General features: G+C 36.5%; 1 protein-coding gene across 3 annotated transcripts in view; it reads left to right on the top strand.

Moving 5' to 3' along the window:
- The window catches only part of LOC150088811 (uncharacterized), a 131,997-nt gene that overhangs the window by 42,447 nt on the left and 64,610 nt on the right, over positions 1-24,940 (top strand). The window contains exon 1 of one of the 3 annotated variants that reach the window (XM_090369671.1): positions 8,287-8,387. The exons of 1 other annotated variant lie outside the window; for it this stretch is intronic. The gene's annotated coding sequence lies outside the window, so the exon portion shown is untranslated. Of the gene's footprint in view, positions 1-8,286; positions 8,388-9,419; positions 9,706-24,940 lie in introns of those variants that run through there. One more of the 3 variants, XM_090369670.1, reaches the window with a different exon arrangement.

Genomic DNA, 24,940 nt, shown 5'->3' with positions numbered 1-24,940 from the left:
TATTTTTGGCATGCATGCAGGATAGTAAAAGTTTGCCATTGCTGATCCGCAGAAGTTTACAGGCCCCTTGGGGGTATGGACTGGAAAATGGTAGCTTCGCTATTGCCCAAGGTATATTTATATAAGCTGATGTGTAAAATTAAGAATTTTGGACATACTACACCACATACTGGAATGATGACCTTTGAGATACAGTCCATGCTCGATGTCTTTGTTAGCCGTGCATGTCTCTAGAGCAGTGGTCTCCAAAGTGGGGTGCGCGAGATAATACTCAATAAAATCGTAAGGGCTGTTTTCCACGCTGATGTATAATCTAGATATGATACATTTTATCTAGATAATAAAATCTAGATATAATGCATATCATGTAATTTTTTTATAAATAAAACAAATAGTATTGCATTACATTTACTACCTTTGTTACATTAATGATTTCTTATCATTTTGTACTTGAACTTCAATTTAATTTTGTTTTGTATTTTTTTTTATATGTGATCTTTTAAAATTATTTGTGAATTTAGATATGCTTTCCATGTAAATGATTTAAAAATAAAAGATATATTAGATTTATATATTTATTTATTTTTTTTCCCGGGGTGCACGCTAGTCCTTTTAAGTAAAATAAGGATGCGCGACCAAAAAAAGTTTGGAGACAACTGATAGAGCAAGGTGTCAAACTCGAAAGTGCTCGCGCCCCATACAGACGATTGTCAGGGAGACTACGGGCGCCATTAATGTGCACACAAGCCAACCAGTAGAATTACTGAGAACAAATATTAAGAAGTATTCGCATATTTTTCGCACATCAGAATAAAATACTCAATCTCATGACCATCAATATTTATGAAGGTTTGAAGTTATGAATTTTATTTAAATTTTTTCATACATATCCATATACCGCGTATTGCAGCTGAAGCACTGAATATTATGGGGGATTTTTTCGTGGCCTGATTGGAGGAATGAATAGACAATATGGCAGAGGACGCGTAAAAACGAAATGCTTTCGGTTTATTATTATTATCCATATGGTGCAAGGAAGTCTGAAGCTTTTGCTGCACCAGCCAAAAAAACAATTTCAGAGAGAGAGAGAGAGAGAGAGAGAGAGAGAGTCAGAAGCAGAAGGGAATTACCAAGGAAGAAAAGAATGATGATATCCAGCTCAGGACACTGTGTGTGCCAAGCCCATACTCACCAGATGTGAGCCCCTGGGGTTCGCACATAAAAGTCGTCGCTTTTTGCTTGGTTTATATACACTGCCCTACCATTAATATTCGTACACCTGCCTTTAGACAAAAAAAAAAAAAAAAAAAAAAAGAAGCTTTTATTGTGTCATTTAATATTTTGTGCTGAAACCTTTTGCTTTTATGACGGCCTTCAATCTTCGCGGCATACTCTCAACCAGCTTTTTATATCAGGTGATATGTTCCTCCTCCACTCTGCCTTTAACGCAGCCACCAGTTCGGCCATATTCTTTGGGCGATCTCGACGTGCACGTACCCGACGATCCAATACATCCCAAAGATGCTCGATAGGGTTCAGATCAGGACTGTGTTAGCCAATCCAACTTTTACACACCCATGTCCTCAAACGACTCTGTTACAACTCGAGCAGTATGGCATGGCGCGTTGTCTTACTGATACGTTGCCTTCCCCCAAGTATTGCCATAATGTTGGAAGTGCATAATTGTCCAGGCTGTCCTGGTATTGCACAGAATTCATGGTTTTGTCGATAACGATTAATGGGCCCAAGCCAAACCATGAAAGGAGCGCCATACCATGACACTGCCTTCACCAAACTTCGATGTTGGGAGGATACAATCAAGAAAGAACTGTTCCCCTGGCATTCGCCACACCCAGGAACGACCACCAGACTGGTAGAGTGCGGACCTCGACTCGTCTGTCCATAGGACTATTTTCCACTGCTTTACAGTGCAGGATTCGCGCTCCTTGCACCATTTTAATCGGCGTCTAGCATTTCTTGAGGTGATCAATTCTGTTGAACGTGTCAAATATGTGTGCATATTTATAGCAGGTTCTGCGACTTGTTGCATGCATAGGACCTGTTTCCCCATTCATAGGGGGGGGGGGTGTCCGGATATTAATGGTAGGGCAGTGTATATTATTTTATAGTTCCTGTCAAGGTTCAGCGTTGCCCTCCTAAAAGCTGAACGTTATAATATTCTTTATTCTAAACAAATTACACTGATAGACTTTCGCCAATTTACATTCTGTCCATCGATTAATGTATTCTGTGAACATCTCTTTAATAATAATATCGAATAGTTCAAACGACCAGCAGATGCTAAAGTTTCGTTTTCAACAAATTGGCATTGTCATAGCCTGTTTACGTGGGGCGATGGGGGAAGGAGAATGCCGTAAGGGCATTATAACCAAGGTTCCGTGTCTCTATACAAAGTCTCGTATATAAAGTCGTGCGTGACTTCTCTACTGAAATGATCTTTGATTAGCCTTACTCGTAACCCGAAATGCCAGCGAAAGTAATTTGAGGATGGACTTGACACACCAAACACGTACAAGGAAGTGAGCGTTTCTCGTCTTTTCCTTCTTAATGGTAATTCTCTTTATTTGTAATTATATTGTGCTTATGGTTCCAACTAAATTATATTACGCACGTAATTCCAAAAAAAAAAAAAAAAAAAGAAAGAAAGAAAGAAAGAAAAAAAGAGTAACTTCAGCGAAAGAAAGAATAGCTTTCTGGTTAGCCTTAGAAAAAGGTAAACTCGCACCAGAAATGGAGAATATGCACGAAACAATGAAAATAGGGGATGGGGGGGGGGGGCTGATAAAGCATAGCAAATGAACGCAAGACTGAGTATTCAGAGAAAGTTAAACATTACTCTTACGGAACTTCTGTTGAAATTGAATTAAAGGAGATACAAAAAAAAACGTAAACCCGGTGATGGTAAAATAGAGATTGCACTAAAAGGAGAGAGAGAGAGAGAGAGAGAGAGAGATACGATTGCAGGTCACCACAATACTGTAGGAAAAAAATGTTCCGAGAGGACCAAAGCTATGCTCTAAAAACATGCACCACAAAATTGCACTACCTCCAGCAGATGGTGCTTTAGGTATACAATTGGATGGCTCCAGTGCTTCGTGCGGTTTCTTCCATATGTGCACTGTTCCAGCTGAAGAACTTAAATCGGAACTAGTAGGAGCACTGGACTGCTTCCAGTGCTCCTATGTCCATCCTTTGAGTTAGGTGCACCAATGTTGGTATCCGAGATCAGTGGCTTTGGTGCGGGTATCGATGCCTTTTGATGTTCTAGCATTAAATGCAGAGTTTAATTGTTCCGTCGTTTAGCGACAATTACACTGGATAATCCGCTCCAGACATCGAGCACTTCGTTCAGTGCTCTCGCGGTTAGCACAGTGGTTACGATCATTGTGGCGTGCTGATTTAGATGCTAATCGGATCACACGGCTTTATAGCACTTTCCTGCATACGCCATACCAATTACATGATTATAATTATACATTCTCTAGAAATCTATTATTGCATTTTTTAAAATAAAAACAGAACAGTTTTTTTGAAATAATGATTTCAATTGTTTCATATGTAATATGATAAATTAAAATTAAAAAAATAATATAATATACATATATAATTCTTGGAGGCCATTATAAGCTGAACAAATTGTTTGCTATCTTCTTCGGTACCTTACGGAAACTTTAGACTTAACACATGGCTAGTCATGAGCAGTGATTTCTGTAGATGATAAATACCCATTATCTCACAGCATGAAGTAAAAAAATAGCCGCAACATAGTACATACATCTTTAGAAGAAATAATAAATACAATACATAAAAAAAATAGTGTGGAGCCTGTCAGACAGAACTGTCTGCGTATTCTATATATATTTTCGTTATTTCGTGACTGTATAGACGCCAACATGTACTGGGACAACCTCATCTTGGGAAGTAATGGTTAATTCTAGAGGTCACACGACAGGTAGATGACAATACCAGCTAAATGGTACAGGACTTTATATATTCTTCCACTCATTTACTGAATCGATCCCAGACTTCTCCAGATGAGTGGCTGACGGTGATGTATTGTGTCGACTAAACTGCCACGAAAGACAAAAGAGGTGTGATAGTAGCTCCCACACAGAGGGCAGGTCCATTTGTGCGATAGCAGAAAGAATGGGACATCCAAAATCAACCGTTGGAAGCATCGTATGCTAATGGAAGGCAACGCGACTATTCATCCCAAACCAGATAGACTTCATTAATGACCCCAAGAGCATGTTGACAGTTTGCAGAAGGTCGGATCTAAAGGAGAAACTCAGGTTCGGCGAAATTAAAAAAAAAAATAAATTTTGAATGACGCAGTAAGGACACAAGTAGCTAATGTGCCCATAAACTTACAACAGCAGCAGATTCGGCGAGGCTGTTTGTTGCTGGACCAGTGTTGGCTCTCGAGTCCCCACGTGTATACCTAAAAGAACGATTTCACCCATTGTATTGTATCGTACCAACTGTAAAGTTTAACGGCAGTGAAGTTTGGTATTTTCATGTCTGTTTTACGTGGTTTGGATTTAGTTCACTGGTTGTCATCGATGAAACAATGAATGTAGCTGTATGCTATGACATTTAGAACAATTCTGTCTTACCTGCATTGTTCTTTGAAGAGGGATAAGTATTTCTATCAGCATGACAAAACAGGGTTACAGAATACTGATCGCGTTTTGTGACTCTGTCACAAAACACGATCAGTACAACGGTGGTTTGAGGAGAACGTGATGAAACTTATTTTCAGCCCAGATTTGAATACATTTGAGATGTTTTGAAATAACAAATGAGAGCCAGAAGAAGGCATCCTACCTCAAGCAGACAACTAGCCTTATGGGAGGACCGGAGCAAGATTTCAGTCTCCGCTGCCAAAAATTTGTAGAATATTTCCTTCCCTCCCAAAAAAAAAGGATTATCGATATCTGGAAAGCACATGAGCTTTAAGAACTTTTTTTTAAACTGGATGGTTTTTTTTTTTTTTTTCCCCATTTAGTGTCCAATTGCATGTTGTGCGTGTTAGTTTCCCAAAGCAACACATCTGTTTTGTAATATATTTCAATATTAAATGACTGGATCATTACACTCAAATTGTGGGACATATACCGCATATATATTCGCATAGTTTTACCCCGCAGTTATATAGCCTACCCCGCAACAGCACTCCATAAGGAATCGAGCAGTAAAAGTAAGATTGTTCCTTGTTTGGTGAGCCTAGTTACGTTAGGCTTGTCAATGGGCTGTCTGAAAAGAACCACCTGCCTAAATGTTTGTGTTGGAGAGCCATTGGAAAGCACGAGGCTGCTCCATGTCAATGAGATGTAACCAGATGACTCAGTTTGGTCGTGCTGTTGTAACAGACTTTAAAGATGGTCCCAAGAATCGGTAACTTGCACCAGCAAACCCAATAAAGGTAGACATAGGGAAATAACCTTACTGTAGATAGACACAGGTTAACACTATTTCGACTGCATTTGGACGTCCTGGCCAGCAAAGGATGTCCGTGTCAGCCTGCCCCACACGACGAAGAGTGAAAGTGTCGGAGCGGGGCTGGTTTGGGCAAGCGATTTTTTAGATTGTGTGTATACTTACTTTACATGTGAGACTTTATGCAGGCGCAGAAGCGGACAATTTTATCGTATAGGACGATAATATTAATCTACATAGAACAGGAGAACGTTTGCTCGCAGACTGGATGATCTGAAGATGAACACTTATCCGTATGGCGTGACCAACGCGCTCTTCTGACCTCATACTTATGGATAATGCTTCAGATACTCCTAGCCTAATCAGAAGCGTGCATCATTGTTTTAAGTTACGTATTTCGGTTGTGGTAAGGCCATTTCATCCACGATTTCACTCTTGACTATTGCATCGTCTTCCATGATGTGTGTGTATTTGTGTGTATGCTACGTTTTGGGATTGTTGCTGAAGTTTTTTTGTTTTTCAGTGTGCTGAGAAGTTTCTGATGGGGTCCTATCGAATGTTTTACTGATACAGCATAACATCTACATGAGTTACATGGGTGAGTGCTTTTATGTATTGTTTTCACTCTGTGGCCAAGTTAAGCAATCTTAAGCGAGGGGTTAAATTCTTCCTCCATTGGAGATTTTCGTCCCGAGACTTCAGAAAAATCCCACTAATCTGAGAAATTGAATGGAATTAATACTTCACGCCGGAAAAGGGGTTGTTACTAGACACTAAATTGTTAAAGCAGTTAACCTTCGAAAGATTTCTTTATTGTTTGGTGTTAATTTTATTTTAAGCGAAAAGTGTAATACAAAGAACACACATACATTCTATGCAAAATGTACTTATAGTAAAAAACGTAGTTTTTAAGGTCCCATTTTATTGGCGAAACAGCTTTTAGAATTTGATTATATAAAGATCTTTACCATTTCCGTACTTTATTCCATAGGGAGGGGGGTGGGAATAAGGAGAAAAGAAAGAGAAATGACAGCACACTTCTTTTATTCCAGCAATTACTGAGTAGCGTCCAGTTCCAAAGACAATATGTTGCTTTCGATAACAGTAAATTGAAATCGTTCTCCACTCATTAATTGGAAAACAGAAGTCGAGATAAAGTAGGAGGAAATCTAAGTCATTTGATAAACAGGAAACGCTAGGCTAACATTACTTTGTCTGCAGTTCGTAGTATTTGGCACCATGGCCTACTTAACCACCGCTGCGCTTAAAACTATTGTTGCTTATGGTTTTAAGTTTTTTTAAAAAATATTTTTCTCTTTTTGTAGTAACCTTAAGAAACAAGAAAATGTACGCAGCCATATTTATGGTTTTCCATCCTTTTGAATAAAATAAAGCATCTTAATTTAAATTCACAGGTGTCGCTACTTCTGAAATGCTTTTGATACAAGTTCCTGTGGAGATCTACAAAAGTCGTCTGTTTTACTTCTTAATCATTTAGATAGAAGGTTATGGGATGTGGATTAGAATATTTTTAGGATTGTGATATGAATTTTTTGACGTAGAATGTCACAAATTGAGCGTGATTTAAAGTTGTTTATTTGGTCAATGTAAAACGTTCTCAAATTTTTAAAATGCGGGCGCAAAATTGCTAAATGCCGGTCGAGGAAGGCAGTGTAAAAATTCTAATAAAAATATTTTGCATTGCATAATATCAAAATTAGAGGCAAGTGAAATGTAGAGACAGCTAAAGTATATTCTGATTTTTATCTAATTTTTTTTAGAACAATGTTGAAGAAAATTTTTGTTCAGATTTTTAATGTTGAAAATGGCCGTACCGCTAAACAAAAGTTAGTGTTCCCTTCTCGTTGGCTGTAAGTTCATTTTACTTTTGTTAAAATAAAACTGATACAGTTGCGTAGTTCTCTGAATATTATAAAAATTAAAAAAAACAAAAAAACTCGTCATTATAATTGTAACACCATCAAGCTATTATTAATTTTACTTATAGAATCTTAGACCATATTGCAACAGTGTATTATGTCTATATAAGTATGTGCTAACACAATGGTGGTTCCACATAGGAGCTAAAGGGGTTATGTGATCAAAAAGGGCTCCCATGATCAATTTTTTTTTTTTTTTTTACTACTACATGATGATTAAAGCTCGGCGATTTTCCCCAGAACACTGCTTCATTCCTCCCACACCCTTTTAGAAAATCCTGGGACCACCATTATATAAGTTCATTGACCGATTTGCACATGTTAGGCGGGCTGAAAAATCCTAAATTTCCGTCAACTATAGCCCTGATTGAAGAAGCCTATTCCTACAAGGCTCTGATGCAATTTTAACCCAGACCTCTCCAGAAGAAATTGTTCTACAAGTGGCGAAATCACGGAGAGAAAAAAAAAGTGCACTTATTGTGTGATATCATTATTGATTAATAATCTTACTTAAATGTGATTTTTAGTTTTTGGAGTCAACCAAAATGTGCTCACACAAAACTATATTAATTCTAATAGTTTAATCTTTTATGGCCATGCCATTTTTGCAATGGAATGCCTGTCTTGTAGTGCTGCAGATATGAGTAGACACTGGTTCTCACTTCCCCTACCCCCTAAAAAAAATCGCTTTGAAAAATAGTCTTATGGCGTTTCAACATACTCAGTCCGTATATCATTTTGTTTTGACTTTGGCCTGTAGCCGCCCTCCGGCTACGGTCATTGTGTTTCTCCCACGTGCTCACGGCAGCCTTCTCCGAAATTAGCGGATCAGATAACACTTGTGGAATTGTCAGTCTGCAGAATAAATTCTGCCTGTGGGGGTAATAGCAAAAGCAACAATTTGTCACTTGTAATAGCTATCCTGTTTCGTTATAGTGTTTGTCACAGATACGCCGATCGTATTGGGATTAACGTCTCCTTTTGCAGGTAAGCATCAGATGTTGTTGTAGAATTAAGGATATGATTTTACTGTTTAACTGCAGATTAGTAATAGTTATCCTACAACATAAATTAATCCGAATTATTGATGTTTATTTGGATTGTCTTGTGCATAAACTGACTCTTCTGGACACGTTTAAAGGCAAAAAACGTTATTTGATTATCAAAGCGAAAATAAAAAGGAGAGCTTATGTTAATTATGCCCGATTATGGTGCGTCTTTCTGAAATCAATCTTCAGGATTAAAAAGGAGAGAGAGATACAGTATTATCATGGCCCTGAAACTCGTATTATTGTATATACAGTACATTGTATTGTAGCTACAAGATTAAGTTATAGAATGCGCATGCTTATCTAGTCTGTCACTTGATTTACGCGATCGTCTGTGTGTGTGGACAAACATATTAATTTATGTCAGGTTTGTTAAATTGCACTGGTTATCTCGTTTTTCAGAATGATGTCCAATTTCCTGCAGAAAAAGTATGAATTGCACTTTTAGGGGAGTTAGAGCTGTGGTATTAGGCAGGTGTGATAATACATGGTATCGATGGTCGTGTAATTCTTCAATTTTAGTGCGTAACTATTTCTGTATTCAACTAAGCCCAAACAATGGAGTTATTTAGCAAAAGTGGTAGAAATTTTCTCCTCCTGCAAAATAACAAGTATTATTAAGAATATTGAACCAATTATGAATAGAAAGTAGTAGTGCTTGTGTTTGGAGATGCACGCCTTTAGTTTATCTAGACCGGAGGGGGGGGAGCATTTTCCTGCTTCCTACAGAAGCTGTCGACGTCATTCCCCTCATATTGATCCATCCCAAATGTTTAGCGATAATAGCATTTTATGTTAATCGCTTATAATAGAAATAATAAGAAAAAAGTTATTTTCTGTTTATTAGTCCGGGATGGCCACATGTCAGAAGAATTTACAAGATATAAACAACATGATTGTATTTAGAAGTCACGTGGGCCAATTCAGGCGCATATAATACTGTATCATCTCATCTGACCACTATGCTATGTTCACCCTTACAGAATGGATGTCACGAGGAATTCGCTGATGTCCCTACTTTTTCTGCACTAATGCCAAAAGGCGGTAATTCGAAACATTTCGAGACATTATGACCAACAGCTTACAAAAAAAAAAAAAAAAAAAAATTCTAAGCCTGTTTCCATTCTTCACAGAATGTTTTTAAATGGATTTAAATGTTTCAGGGCTGTTTCGATCCCACATCGTTTGTGATTGTAGTTAGCGTTTTTATATTGGTGATCAGACGTTCCGATTTTGTCGTGGTGGCCCCAAGAAAGGTTTGGGAACAATTTTGTCCTGATTTTCATGCAAAGCTATTTTTCGGAACTAAATATATAATGTTAATGCGAGGGGTGATCATTTAATTCGCGGACTGGTGCATGATTTTATATTTACCGCGGAACTTTCCATAACTGCCGCTAGAGGCGCTCTCCCTGATCTGAGTACACTGTGTACATGCCAGTTGCGTGAAAAGTTTTTTTTTTTAGCCGCGTGTCACTGACGATCGTTTTGAAGCAAGTATCATGTCGGACATACAGACTGAACAGCGATACGTGAGAGGCCGCCGTAGCCTAGTGGTCAGGCGCGCGGGTGCATAAGTACACGTGCCTTGAGTGACCGGGGTTCAAGCCCGTGACTACTGAATACGGTGCTGTTTATTGTATTGTATCTATTTTGTGAACTCCTCTGACCGTTTGGTCGTCCCGGAGTATAAACAAAAAATTTATTTATTTTATTGTGTCAGGCGGTGCTTAAATGCATCCGGAAGAAGTTAAAAGAGATGAATGAAGCGTATTGTAATGAGTGTCATGATAGGATGGCCATATTCCGGTGTGAAGTGGTTTCTCCATCAGGACAATGCCAGGCCCCATACGGCTAATATTGTGCAGATAGTGACCACTGCCATAGGTGCCGAGGTTCTGCTTCAGCCCCCTTATTTATCGGACTTATCCCCGTGTGATTTATTCCTGTTTCCACGTATGAAGAAAGCTCTGAATGGCGAGCGTTTCTTGTCCGACATAACGATGCTCGCAGAGTCACAACGGAAGCATTTCGCAGTCTTTCGAAAAATAGCTTGCAAGAAGCATTTTAATGCGTGGGTATGACGGTGGTGAAAGTGTGTAAAGTTCAAGGGAGAGTATTTCGGGAGGGAGAAATCCACAGAAGATTCAGATGATAATTAAGATAAGATCTTGCGCCAGTCCGCGAATTAAATGTTCACCCCTCTTATATAATTTTGTTAATTTAGCCTGGCAATCAACGTTGTCGTAATAAATAACAACATTCGTGCATTTTACATCTAAGATTAATTACTTGTTGACATCGTATTGTTTTCATCCTTTAAAATCATACACGCACAAGAAGCCTTCATAATTATCATTTAACTAGAGAATCAGATACATGTATTTTATTTTCTCTCCAATCAGTAAAATTCCCATGCGTTTTTATAGCTCCTTAATTGCTGTGAAACCAATTTTAATTGCATAACTGTAAGTTTTATAAGTTGAAAATCCTTTTATGATGTTTGACGGACCTGTGTTAATCATAAATGAAAGTATATTTGACTTTATTTCGTATAATAAAACCTCATACCTTTTCCTACAAAAAGGTATGAGAAGTTCTCTTATATTAAACAATAAAAGAAAAAAAAAAAGTAGTACAGGGGTTCCAACATTTGTTAACGTTGGAACCCCTGTACTACTTTTTAAGGGGTTCCAACGTTTGTTAACGTTGGAACCCCTTAAAAAAAAAACGTTAACTTTAAAAAAAATTAATTATTCTACCACTACAGTAATAAATCAATTGTCACTCTTTGTATGTATTTGTAATTAATTTTCATATAGTATTTTCTTCACTTGTATTTTTTTTGTGTTCGCATATCATCTTGCACAATTAGTGTAACACCAGTGGTACACCCAATTGCGTACCACGGGTTGAGAACCTCAAGTCTATCTCATCTAACTTTTCAGACTTTCCAGAGGTTGCGATTTGGCAACCTTATCACCGCATAAACATGGCGTTGTATTTATCCGCCAAGTGCTCCCCATTCAGTACTTTGGGACGACGGGTCAGACGAGTTTCGTAAGGTAGAATACAAGAAACAGCACCGTAGGTAGTTACACAAGTTAACTGCTGTCCTTCCTGCGTACAAATGCATATTGCTTAATTTAATAGGGAACACTTGGCGGATAAATACAACGCCATGTTTATGCGGTGTTTAAACAAAAAATTAACAATAAAATAGTAAGAGTTTAATTAAAATTATGTTAAAACATGTCATTTTTAATAACACTACTTATATTTTAAACACAAAGAAACGGTACCACCAAACTTGACAAGTTTTAACATAATTTTAATTAAACTTTTACTATTTTACTGTTAATTTTTTGTTTAAACATTTAAAATTTTAGTGTTTGAGGAAGGAGGTCGGGCTTATCTCAATTGGAATCTTTTCTTGTAACAGTTTTATTTTAAAATAAAATGAGATAATCGAGCAAGTTTTCTTTGAAACAACTTCGCGTATATACGAAACTCAGTGCTATTTTTAGTGTTTTTTTTTTATATTTTTTTCCATGTTAGTCGTCCATAATAATACAGAACTACTTTCTGTGGAAGCAGCATCAAAAGTTAGCTGTAATGGACTGTATGCAGTATTATACATGTATTTCTTTTGGTGGACTTTTCTGATGCAAATGTCACGACCAGCAGATATCTGTATCTTCTGTTTCCAGGATACATACACTAAGACAGTACAGTATACTTAATACTTACTTTATTATACCGTAAAAACACACATTTTAAAATAAACCAGTGGATGTAGTATTATTTTAAAGGACTTTGCATACTATATAGAAAGACACTGACACTTTCATCATAAATTTCTTATTTAGCGAGGTCTGGAATGCGGCCAAAATCACGTTTCATTATCAGAAAGTTTTTCAATGTCAACTGGTTATGAAACCGTTCTCTTTATAATCGTTTTAGAAAGAAGGTTACACCCTCAGGTAAAGTTAAGGAACGACCTTAAAGCTAGACAAATGCATTGATCATACGATAAAAATAATAGAAAGGTAAGAATTTTGGATATTAAAAAAAATCATTAAGTAAGCAAAGCGAAGATATTATCCTAATGTACTTGGGTAGCTGGAAGAATGTGGCTGCGAACTACAGAACGTAACAGTAAAATAATGTTACAAGGCTGAAGTAATATAGATAAAACATACTTATCTAGGTGCGAACGAGATGCACTTGAAGATAATAAACGGCGAAAAGGGGACAACAGGAATGGAGTGTACCCGAGTAGTCAGCGCAAGGATGCATAAGTACACGTGCCCGGGGACTGCTAAATACGGTGCTGTTTCTCTTTATCTTGTGAACTTCTCTGACCGTGTGGTCGTCCCGGAGTATAAACAGAAAATTTATTTATTATATTTGGTCGATTTTACAGTCGGAATAATAGAAACAGACACTGTACATCTTAATTATACAGCTTAAAATAAGCGTTAGACACCTATTAATCTTGCTAAATTCCAGCACGTGCTCACAGACTGGATTTCTAGTATATATTCTAACGAACCACTGCCAGCCGCAAGCATATTATGAAATTAATTGGCAGGCGAATCATATCAAAGTTTCCGGAGGGCAGATATTGGAAATGATATACGACCAGTGAAAAACCCAACTTGCATAGCAAGTTCGGTTTCCTAGCAGTAGTAATAATAAAAGTACCTGTTTCTCCAGCGTAATTTGTAGATTTGAGTAAATTAGAAAAATTTCCTTGGCCTACGTTGAAAATGAGGAGAAAGGAAAGAAACAGATTCAGAAGATAAAATAACCTGTTTTGCCAACAAATAAAATGTATTCAAACATTGCGCTGGTGAAAAGAAACATTTTTTAAATTTTCTTTTGACTGACTGACGTTAAGTGTAGATTAAAAATTTTTAAAGAAAATTAAATTTATCTTGTTTATTTTTAGGTTTAGTAAATTTGTCGTTCAGACCTTTGTCGTAGTCCGGCTGAAATTTTTGAATTTGGTGTTAAAATTGAAGTAAGTAATTGTCGTTTAGATTTTACGAATTCTGAATTAAAAATTTCCTTAATCAACTGCAACAGTATCGGTGTACTTCTAAAACGAGAATAAAAAATATATATATTGGGAAGAAGGGAGTGAAACTAATAGCGCCTTTTGAAGCGAGAGCATCACATTCAACTTTTTTTTCCTTTTTTTTTTTTTTTTTTTAACTTTTGTTTCAGAAGAACAGCGATGACGGTTTAGACTAAACGGAAAGCGGGGAAACAACTTTTCCAATGAGAAAAAGCAGTTGATTAGTCAGTTTTAATTTAGAAATAGTAAATTATAAACTTAATATTTTCTAATTTTAACCATAGTAATGATCACGTGGTGTAAGGAAGCCTGACTTATGCTACACCAACAAAAAAAATAAAATAATAAGAGAAAAGGAAATAGACAACCTATGCGTCCCTCCTCCCGTAGGTAATTATCCAGCTGACCTTTGAATTTCCCCAAACCGTCAGCTCCACCACTACCACCCATGTAAGTAACTTATTCCAGTGATTTATAACTCGTTGCTAAATTAAAACTTCCTTCAATCCAGTCTAAACATCTCTTCCCCCCCCGTAACTTGAAATTATGGCCCCTTGTTATAGAATCATTTATAACCGTGAAAATTTCATCCTTATTCATTTTGCTTATGCCTCTCAGAGCCTTAAACGCTTCAATCAAGTCTCCCCTAAGGTGTCTAGTTTTCAAGCTCTGCAACCCACATATTCGAAGTCTTTCCTCATAAGGACGCTCTTTTGCCGATCACCAGGCGAGTTACCCGTCTTTGGACCCTTTCAAGAAGCACAATGTCTTCCTTTAGATGCGGTCTTCATACTTGAACACAGTATTCCAAGTGTGGTCCAACAATATAATGGGATTATGACATCCTTATCTCTACTTGCAATTGTTCGATAAATCATCGATAGGACACAATGGACCTTCCTTGCAACCAGTGTACAATGCTATGACGATAAAGTCCAGACGATAAATGGCCTAAACTTAAAAGTAAGCCAGTTGGATCCCGGGTGCCTTTTGTTTTTTTTTAATTGAAATACCCTGTGGTCAGGCGCGCGGGTGCATAAGTACACGTGCCTTGAGTGACCGGGGTTCAAGCCCGTGACTGCTGAATACGGTGCTGTTTCTTGTATTCTGTCTATCTTGTAAACTCCTCTGACCGTTTGATCGTCCCGGAGTATAAACAGAAAATTTATTTATTTATTTATTTATATGTAAAAAAGAAAAGTGAGAGAAAAAAAAAAAGGGTAAGAAAAGGAGGAGAAAATGATAAGCTCCCATTCGCAAGAATAAAAGCCGCTATTCGTCTAGGTATCAACATCCACCAGATGTCTGAGGACGTCCGTAGGGATCTGCAGCCGTCCTGCTTGCTAGGCTTTCCAGTGTTGGAATAGATGACGTTTTTACGTATCCATACGCCTCACTTCCTGTTCCAAAACATCCCAACAGGTGTTCAATTGGATTGAGGTCAGGTGAATTTGAAGGCCAAATAAGATGGGTGATATCTTCACTGTGTTGCTCGGACCACTCGTGGCGGGAAAACATGCTCTATTTAAACAACCATTGCCACCTCCCTGAATAGTGCACGGTTGATCCGTGAACTTGTGTTGCTTGCGCCACATAGTAAGCCGTCCTTCGGCTATTACACCAGGTATTTGGACTCGTCTGACCAACACACTCGTTTCCAGTCCTTCAGTGTCCAAGCAGCGTGTTGTTTACACCACAGCATTATCCACCTTGCGTAATTTTTTACGGTTCTGTCGACGAAGTGGTTTGACCAGTTGTATACATTCTATGTGTTCCTTAACCACAGCAGGCCGAGAGCAACCGACAAGACGATTGCCGTTTTCAATATGGAAGCACCCTGAGTTAGTCGGTCTCGGGCGAAGATAGCAAGATCCCCCCCCCCCATAGAAACTGGTGTTTTTCGTTCAGCAAAACAGACAAATCGACCATAGAACACTAGCAGACATAAGACACACAGCACGGCAGATGAATTTAATTATTGGGGTGGCCTAAAAAAAAATATATATATATATTTTTTTTCAGGTATGGAACCACCCGATGCACGAACTCCCACAATCATGGCGTGTTGAAACTGATATTTTTACTACATACCATAACTGCTACTTTATCACTTTGACTTTCACGACCAGATGGGTGATATCTTCACCCATCTGGTCATGAAATACCCTATATGTGATGATGCAAATTGCCACTCTTCTCGCGTAGAAAGCTGTTCGGCCTTTTATACTGTGAGATATGCAGCATAGTCCATTACGGATTGAGTGGTCATAATTCACTAGGCCGCATCTTGAGTACTGTATACAGGTCTGGAGACCTCACTTTAGGAAAGATATAGATCTGTTGGACAGGTGCAGAGAAGGACAACCAGATTAGTGAAGGAAAAACTGCAGCTTCTGGAGACTAGGCACCTGCGGGGTGATCTGATTGAAGTGTTTAAGGCAGAGTTTCTCAACCTTTTCTTTGTTGCGGCACACTACAATCACTATTATACTCATATATTATAATATTTATTTATATACATACATTCACAAACTGAAAGTTAATTAACCTTATTTCTGTTGGGTTATACTTAAAGATGCACTTATTATTATTTGTTTTAAATGCTTTGTATGTTCTTTTTTGAACATACGGTACATGAATTGCATAAAACTTAAAAGAAATGATTTAAAAGAACATACGTGAAATTTAAAAGAAAATATGTAAAAATTAACATATTTAAATATAAAAACAAACAGATATACAATTATAACATTGATCAGTGAGACTATTGGGTTTGATGGGAGGCGCACAGTTTTTTAATACGAGGATTTATTGTGGATAGGCTTACTCTCGGCTCTTCTTCTACCGACTTTAGTCTCTCTTTTTATTTAATCTCGTTTAAACAGAAAACCTTGTATCGCACAAGTAGGAAGTGGCAATAAAATTCTAATTGCTTTTTCGAAATTCATGGATATTGATTTTGAAATTTGCTAATAATAGCGTTAAGTGAATTTCCAGTGACTGGTCACAACGGATCTCAGCCAAATTCTTCTTCTTGCAGATTAATTCTAACGTCAGAAGGTTTCTTGTTGCAGATGGGTCTCTTACCCACAAATATTTTTTGGTATCGAGGGATGGAAAGTAATGCTCAGTTTTTGTTTTTAACAGCTCCTAATGTTTATTACATTAATTATTTTAGTATAATTCGTTTTGGCAATAAAGTTTCTAATTTTTTTTTCAACTGTACTCAACTTTTCTTTAAAGGCAAACAACTTATCAGTAGAGGTGAATACTTTTTCTTCTGAGCCTTGCATACTGATATTTAATTTATTAAGCTGCGCGAATAAATCTGCTACAAAAGCTAATTTACAGCACCAGATTTCATCACTTGAATAATCACAAAATTTTGAATGCTGCAGTAAAAAAAAAAATATGAACATTTTCTCACGCAACTCGTACATACGCATAAGCACATTTCCTTTCGATAGCCACCGAACCTCAGTATGCATTCTTAAAGAAAAATGATCAGACTCCAGTTTCTCGCATAATTTTCCAAAAACATTTTTTGTGGTCTAGTTTTGATATAATTTACCGTTTTAACCACTTGATCAAGTACAAGTTTTGAATCGGTACGACTGTCTTCGCTACTAGAATTTCTGTGTTTGAAACAGTGTGTTTGTAATAATACAGTATTTGAATTGCATCGTTTTACTAAGTTTACAAAACCTCTTAGTGTTCCTGTCATCGCGGGAGCACCGTTGGTACAAATGCCGACACACGACTTCCATAAAATACCACACTTTTGGAAATAATTATTAATTACTTCGAAAATATCATGATCTAGTAGAGGCCTGTAGTCTTTTAAAATATTCCATAGTTTTGGACGATAAATTCTCGTGTTTCGTGGAAAAATGACTCTGCGATTTACTGGGCACCATTGATTCATTCGACAATTTTAAACCACATACCACACATAAAGGTTGAGGACAATTTTGGGTACCAGCATATGAAAATCCCATCGCAAAATAATCATCATCATATTTACGACAACCTGTTTTCTTTTTTGATGTTGGTGGTTGCTCGTTTTTGTTTTTGTCATTTTCTCCAAGCTCGTTGTTATCAAGTTGCCTCTTCTGATTTCCTTTCACTAAAAATTTATTCATCGCTAATAATTTCTAAAAAAATTAAAGTTACTTCTAGAAACTAATGTAGTTAATTGAAAATACCTGTTCTATACGAATTAACTGAATATGACGTTTTAGAGATATATAAAAACACAAAACGTACTTTAAAAACACAAAGGAAATTTCTTACTATGCTGCTTACAATCGCAGGGTGCCTGGGTGAGATTCTCAAGTGATAAGAATGGCCGAATAAAGGTGAACAGATCTACTACTAGGAATCAAAACGTGACGTCACATTTACCCCTGGAAGGGGCTGAGGCAGCATAAATAAACATTTCTTATTTGAATTCATTTTTATTATAAAACTTGGGTTTATTAATTTTTTTTATTTGCATTTTCCGCGGCACACAGGTTAAGAAATACAGGCCTTGAATAGATTGAGTAAGCTGAATGTGAATGGCATCTACTTTTTGCTGAGACTGTACACATAGAGGGCATAAATTTAAATTGAGGAAGAATGTTGCAGGATAGATGTGTGGAAGTTTGCCTTCAGCCAGTGGGTATTGATTGTTGGAACAGGCTTCTATCTGTTGCTGTGGAAGTGGATGGTTTAAATAAATTCAAGGAAGAACTAGACAAATTCTTGGAGGATATGGATGGGTGAAGTGTGCAGTGTATTTTTTCTTTTTTTGCCTGATCCCATATAAACTTGCTTTTTTTGCATAATTTGCCACTACTAATTCCAAGCCCGTACTTTAGTGTTTTCTGATGTGTCTAGAAGACTATCTATATACTGTAGTTAAAACGCTTAGAAATGCTACCCAAAATTTTCAACTGCTAATTGTTGCCAGCATCCGTTCACGCGGTTCACCTCGCATGACCACCATACCGGGAATTCTTTAATAATTTATGTACTAACGTTTTTCGACTGAAAAAAGGCAACCTATGCCTTGAAAACTATTGATGTAAGTTTATTTTTATACCTTCAATTTTAATAAACCGTTCTAAGTTTTAAGAAGTGTAAAATTGGCTGAACAGTGTGTAAGAACTTTGAGAAAATGTAGAAAAAATGCTAATGAAACATTAGTGGAGATATCTAATAGACTAAGAGACCGAAACGAGACATACGAAGATGGACAGAAAACATTGAAGAAAGAGAAGCAAATTGGAAATGAGAAGACGGGCGAAACGCCGTAGTACTAATCAAATAGAAGTACCCGATGCGAATAATCAACAGGCTGTAATTAATGTGGAAGAGCATAACATAGGAAACGTGTTACAACTGTGAGTATCGCGATGCAAGATATTGGGGCATGAGTTAAACACATCGAATTAATACACTAAATGCTGTCATGATGGAAAGGTTTGTCTCGACTCACTGTCTGAGACACCTACTCAATTACGAGAGCTGCTTACAGGGGGATACACGTGAGGCAAATAACTACAGAGAACATATACGAGAGTACAACTCAGCAATGGCGTTCGCATCAGTGGGCCCAAAGATTAAAGATTAAATTACCGCCTGGAATTGGTCCATACTGTTTTAGAATACACGGCCAGATTTACCATTTGGTCTCATCGCTATATCCAAACGAGGCAAATAAGCCAGGATATGGACAACTTTATATTTTCGATTCTAAAGCAACAACAAAATGGCTTGAAAAACAATCAAACAAGGGTCTATGGCCGAAGTAATGCAACGTTGGGCGAGATGCTGCGACAAGTTAACTCATTTGATGAGTCATATAAACAAATGCATCAAATAACCCAGGCCAATCCAACAATGAATTCTTCTATAAATGCATGGCATTTATAGAAGACCCGGACTTAGATAAGAGACGATATAATGCACCTACATCCAAAACGGAGGTTGATGCAATATTTGTTGAAGACTGGGAACCACCTGCAAATAGAGACATATGAATATATCCCACAGGTGACTGCTGTAGAATTATACCACCGCTAAACAAGAATGGTGAAGACTGATGGATCTAGATTAAACTATTTACGCCATAATCAGAAAGATGGCGTATGTTACGCCGGTACAACTAGTTTATATTATATTTTACTTAATTCTGAAAACAAATTTGAATTTATATATGAATCCGTTCAACCCATTTTGTCTAGGTATTCAGAAGTCGTTTTACATATCAAATATTTCATCTTTAAGCGAACAAATTTTTGTCCAGTGCGCAATTTTAAGCAACTGATGCACGCAAGTGATGACCTACATTATTTACATTTTAGTAATTGTTTGTTGAATGTGCCAAGCATGCTATGCAAAACTTAGAAATATGACTCAATTCGTGGTAATTTAAAAACTTTTATAAGAAATTTCGGCGGCATTTTCTTCTGCAAGAAAAAAAAAAAAATGCCTTCAAATCAATACATCGAAAAATTTTAATACTCGATCGATTGCCTGTTATAAATTCAACCAGCGGGCTTTGAATGTGTCAATAACTTGCTATTAGTTACGTCTTCTAAAGAACAAAATTCGAACTAGTAATGAAAATTACATCGCATCTTGAGCAATATCAACATAGCTTACAAGGCAGGTTCTGTGTAGATTTTGGGTCCATCTTTTGGCACACAGGATGGTCCTCTACAGCAGGGGTGGCCGACAAGTCGATCGTGGCTTTAATTCCTGTCGATCACGAAGAATTTTAAACATATATATATATAATAGATTAGCCAATTTAAATATTATTATTATGCGCCCCACTGCATACACTTATTACAAATCAGTTGAACCAAATGACTACTCTTGTCGGCTAAGCTTGTCTAGTGAAAATTCACGCAGTTACGTTGTGGAGAGCATAGTGTATGCGTCGAATTTTTATTTAGCTTACTTAATATTAATAACTGGACAGTACTTATACGTTAATTTAATACCCTTTGATTTAAAATGAATACTACGAAAAAGAGTAAAACGTATCATTTTCATCAAGAGTGGGAAATAGAATACTTTTTTGTAATGATAAAAGAAAAATGTTGTTATGATTTGCAATGCTTCCGTGGCTGTACCCAAAAAAGGAAATTTAGAAAGGCACTTCACCGCACTCCTGGTAAATACCAATTGGATTTCCACCTAATAGTGACCTTAGAAAAAATAAATTAAAAGAACTTAATCTAGATTATTCACACAACAAAATTTCTTCGTGACACCTAATTTACAATCTAAAGCAGTAACTGTAGCATTATTTAAAGTGAGTCATTTCTTGCAAAAAAATGCAAATCATTTTCTGATGGTCAATTCATCAAAGACGCATTTTTAGAAATAACAGATTATCTTTTTGAAAAATTTAAGAACAAAAATGAAATTAAAAGTGCTTTTCAAAATCTGAAATTATCTCGAAATACTGTGATGCGACGCATCGTAAAAATGTGTGCTAACAATGCGTGTTCATATTGCTAAATTGTGTGTCCTTTTCTTTACAACTGGATGAATCTACAGATGTCAGTGACACAGCCCAGTTGCTGGTTTTTGTTCGCATAGTTTCCGATGATTCTGCCACTAAAGAACTGCTGGGTTGGTTTCGTTAAAAGAAAGAACTAGAGGTCTTGTTTAATGCATTCAAAAATAATATTGAAAAAATTAAATCACCACTATTTAAGCTCGTATCAATAACAACAGATGGAGCTAAGGCAATGAGGGGGCATCCTAACAGATTCATCGCATTGTGCCAAAAGGATGATGAATTCCCAGATATTTTGAGTTACCACTGTATCATCCAGCAACAAGTGTTAGCCAGCAAAAGATTAAATACTAAAAGTGTTATCGACGTAGCTTTCAAAATCGTGATTTCCATCAGAGGACAATCTCTTCAAAAGGAGACTTTTCAAAATGCAACTCGATGAAAATGAACCAGATCTGACATTATACACAGATGTGAGGTAGCTGAGTCGGAGTAAGTTTCTACAGAAATTTAGAAATTTGCTGATCAAAGGGTAGATGATCATCAGCAGCTACAGGATACGGAGTGGTTATGTGATCTGGCTTTTTTGCCATATTTTACCAGTAAACTAAGTGATCTGAATTTGGAATTACAAGGAAAAAATAAAAAATGTGGATGACATGATTAGTAGTATTTCTGCATATAAATATTAATTTTTGGAAATGGCCAAAAATTGATAAGGATTCCAAAGGGAAAAATCTATCAATTTGCAAATATGCAAGATCACTTGCAAAAATATCCTATTTTTGAATTTATATAGAAAAATGTTTCTGAAATTTAGAAAGTTGTGAATGATTTCGAAACCAGATTCAGTGATTTTAAAACAATTGAAGATATTGCTTAATATATTTCTTATCCATTTAATGTCGGGTTAATGTCCATTTAATGTAAATTGCAGAAAAAAATCGCTGAGATTTTTCACATGGAGAAAATATTACTTGCGAAACTATATCTTCCTAAAAGCCGATCATCAGAAAAAGACTTTTGGAAATATGTTTACCGAGAAAAGTACCCAAATGTAAAAAAAATGCAGTGAACTTTTAATTTCATGTTTTGGTTCTACGTATCTATGTGAATCCGGCCTTTTCGTATTTGAAACAAAAAAAGACGCAGAATCGCTCTACTCTTACGGACTTGCATACAGAAGATTCTTTACTGTTGGCCTTATCACAGTATATCCCCGATTTCGAAAGCTTGGCAGATGACATTAAGACACAAACTTTACATAAATTAAAAATTTAAATACATATGAATTTAAAATAAGAATTCTGAATCGTATTTCATTTTAAAATTTATAAACAACATTTTTCAATATGTGTTGATTAACCTTTTTAACAATGTGCAATGAAGTTCTTGAGACGGTAGATCGCGGCACATTTTGAAGAAAAAAAGTCGATCGCATCACAAATTAAGTTGGCCACCCCTGCTCTACAGGATAGCACAACGGGTGCGCTAAAAATCTACACCACTAAGATTGCTTATAGAGGTAAGAAAAATATGTCCAGCTGGCCTCCTTATTTTCATAGAATATCAGGTCTTAGTGAACTTATGTGTATTTCCAGCACTAGAAAAGCGAATTTCTTTTTATGGAGTCGTATTTGTTAGATATAGTTTTGAGTTTGAAAATGAATTCTTACAAATGGTAAAATTGCTGGATTAAGCTTGTTACCAAACAACCTTGTGGGGATAGGGGGTATATACTCCTATGGCATTGTTTAAAAATTGAAAAAAAAAAAAAAAAAAAAAGAGTGAATCGTTAATAGGAAACATGTTTCAAATTATCCTTTCTTCACTTCAAGGATTGTTACGTGTAGATAACCTTGCATATCCAGTACCATTCTCGTTGGAGGAGGGGTTGGTGTTAAGTTTCGTATTGCATTGCTGAATATTTATTAGCATACTTCAATATAGCGTTATTTTCATTTGGCGTGTTCGATTAGGAACCAGGGGATTCGTGCCGATAAATAGGCGCATGATAAAAATTGCATTCAATTAATTTATCTTTTTTTTTTTGTTTTTGTTTTTCATGCCCTGCAATCTGTTAGAACAATTCCAGGGAGCGTGAGGTGCTATTGCTGTGTCTTATTCCTCCTTTTCTTTCGCCGATTTTGGCCTCCATTCCACCCACCTCCTCTGTCACCACAGTTTTGCCTAATCCATAGAAGGCTGTTATTAATGTATATATTGCATTTTATTTGAAGTTTGTCAAGCTAGCTTTTTCATTTTTTAATAACCAGTGAGCCATTAAATTTATATTTAAATTGAAATCTTACATTGCAAACTAATCTCCTGGTCTAGCTATAACTGATAAAACACTATCAGTAACACAGACTGATGCTAGCCCCTGAAAACGTGTGCCAATCAATGTATTTTATTTGTAATTGATATACGTGTGTGTGTGTGTATTTTTTTTTTTTTTCTGTATTTATATATTTTAGTTATTTTTAGTTTTCTTCTTGGAGTGAGTGCACTTGTCTTAATATACCGAGAATGGCTGGGTAAATATACCCAGCCATTCGGCTTTTTAGCTAAAATAATCTATTCCTGCCTTCCAACTTAAATAAACATTCAAGATCGATGTAATGTTCAATCGATTCTTGTTGTCATTGATCTGGTCCGCTACGGTACTTCACAGTTACTGTGTGATAGCTTCCTTCCATAAAATTATCATATTATACAGGTTCTTATATGAGAAACTATACTTTTTATCCCATTCCTCGTCTGTTCGCAGGTCAAATATAGTGGCGTATCATCCTGTGGTGCAGTTGTACAAGAGCACTGAGCTCATGGGATTTCAAAAGGAAAAGAGGTAAGTGTGTGGATTAATAATGAAATATTGGACCAGGACTGAAACATGTGATGATATGTCATTGATTCTATAACCGAGAAAAAGAAATTTTCTGTTATAGTGGGGAGAAACTTTACAGGTGGTTGAAGGTCATTTGTTTGCTGCCCTCTTTTCTCTCTCTCTCTCTCTCTCTCTCTCTCTCTCTCTCTCTCTCTCACTCACTCACTCACTCACTCACTCATTCCGTATCCCTTTCACCAATATAATTCGTGGTATCAACTGCTTACGTAAGCAGTGCGTTTCTTAGAACAGTTTGTTGTTGATGGGAAGGGGTGCAATTGTACCGTGAATGCGTCGCTAATAGCTAGTTAATGACCTTGTCAAGTCTATTGAAATTCTCTCTATTATATTCTTATTACAGTTGTTACGTGCAATATCCCTCACATTGGCGATTTCGCGAATTAAGCTTCTATTCGTTTCGGAGAGAGATTTGTCCCGAAACAACTCATTCCGCAGGTTACTTATTTGCTCGTGTGTATACACACACACATCCACGCACGCTCGCAAACACACCCACAATACAAGATCGATAAATTGCGTTATCAGCTTTTAACAGATAATTTGCAAACTTTGATATGATAGACTGTATCAGGAAACGCTAATAATATAGAAACGTCTAGTAACTCAGTTAAGTATTGTAGATTGATTTCTAACTCCCAGTAGCAATACCACAAGTTATAGTTCTGAAAAAAAAAAACAACAAAAAAAAACTAAATTCAGTATTGCCCAACTTTTTTAAGATTGGAAGCTACTTCGCGGTTTTCACTTATCTGACAATTTACAATTTGTCTTCGCGTGAATCTAAAGGTAAAGATAATAAACAAGAAAATTTTTTTTTTATTATCATTCATTAATATTAAAGGAAAATCTAACACTCGGCAATTATTTAAATAATAAGTTATTAAATAATAAAATAATAGGCATGTGATAGTTCGATTTATGAAATTATGAATGTACGTGCATCATCATACCGATATTTAACTTTCTAATGATGAAAAAAAA

This window comes from Mastigoproctus giganteus, chromosome 3, assembly GCF_048544385.1.
Source record: "Mastigoproctus giganteus isolate SK-2022 chromosome 3, ASM4854438v1, whole genome shotgun sequence".
In the NCBI taxonomy this organism is placed as follows: domain Eukaryota; kingdom Metazoa; phylum Arthropoda; class Arachnida; order Uropygi; family Thelyphonidae; genus Mastigoproctus; species Mastigoproctus giganteus.
This window is presented reverse-complemented; position numbering and strand designations above follow the sequence as displayed.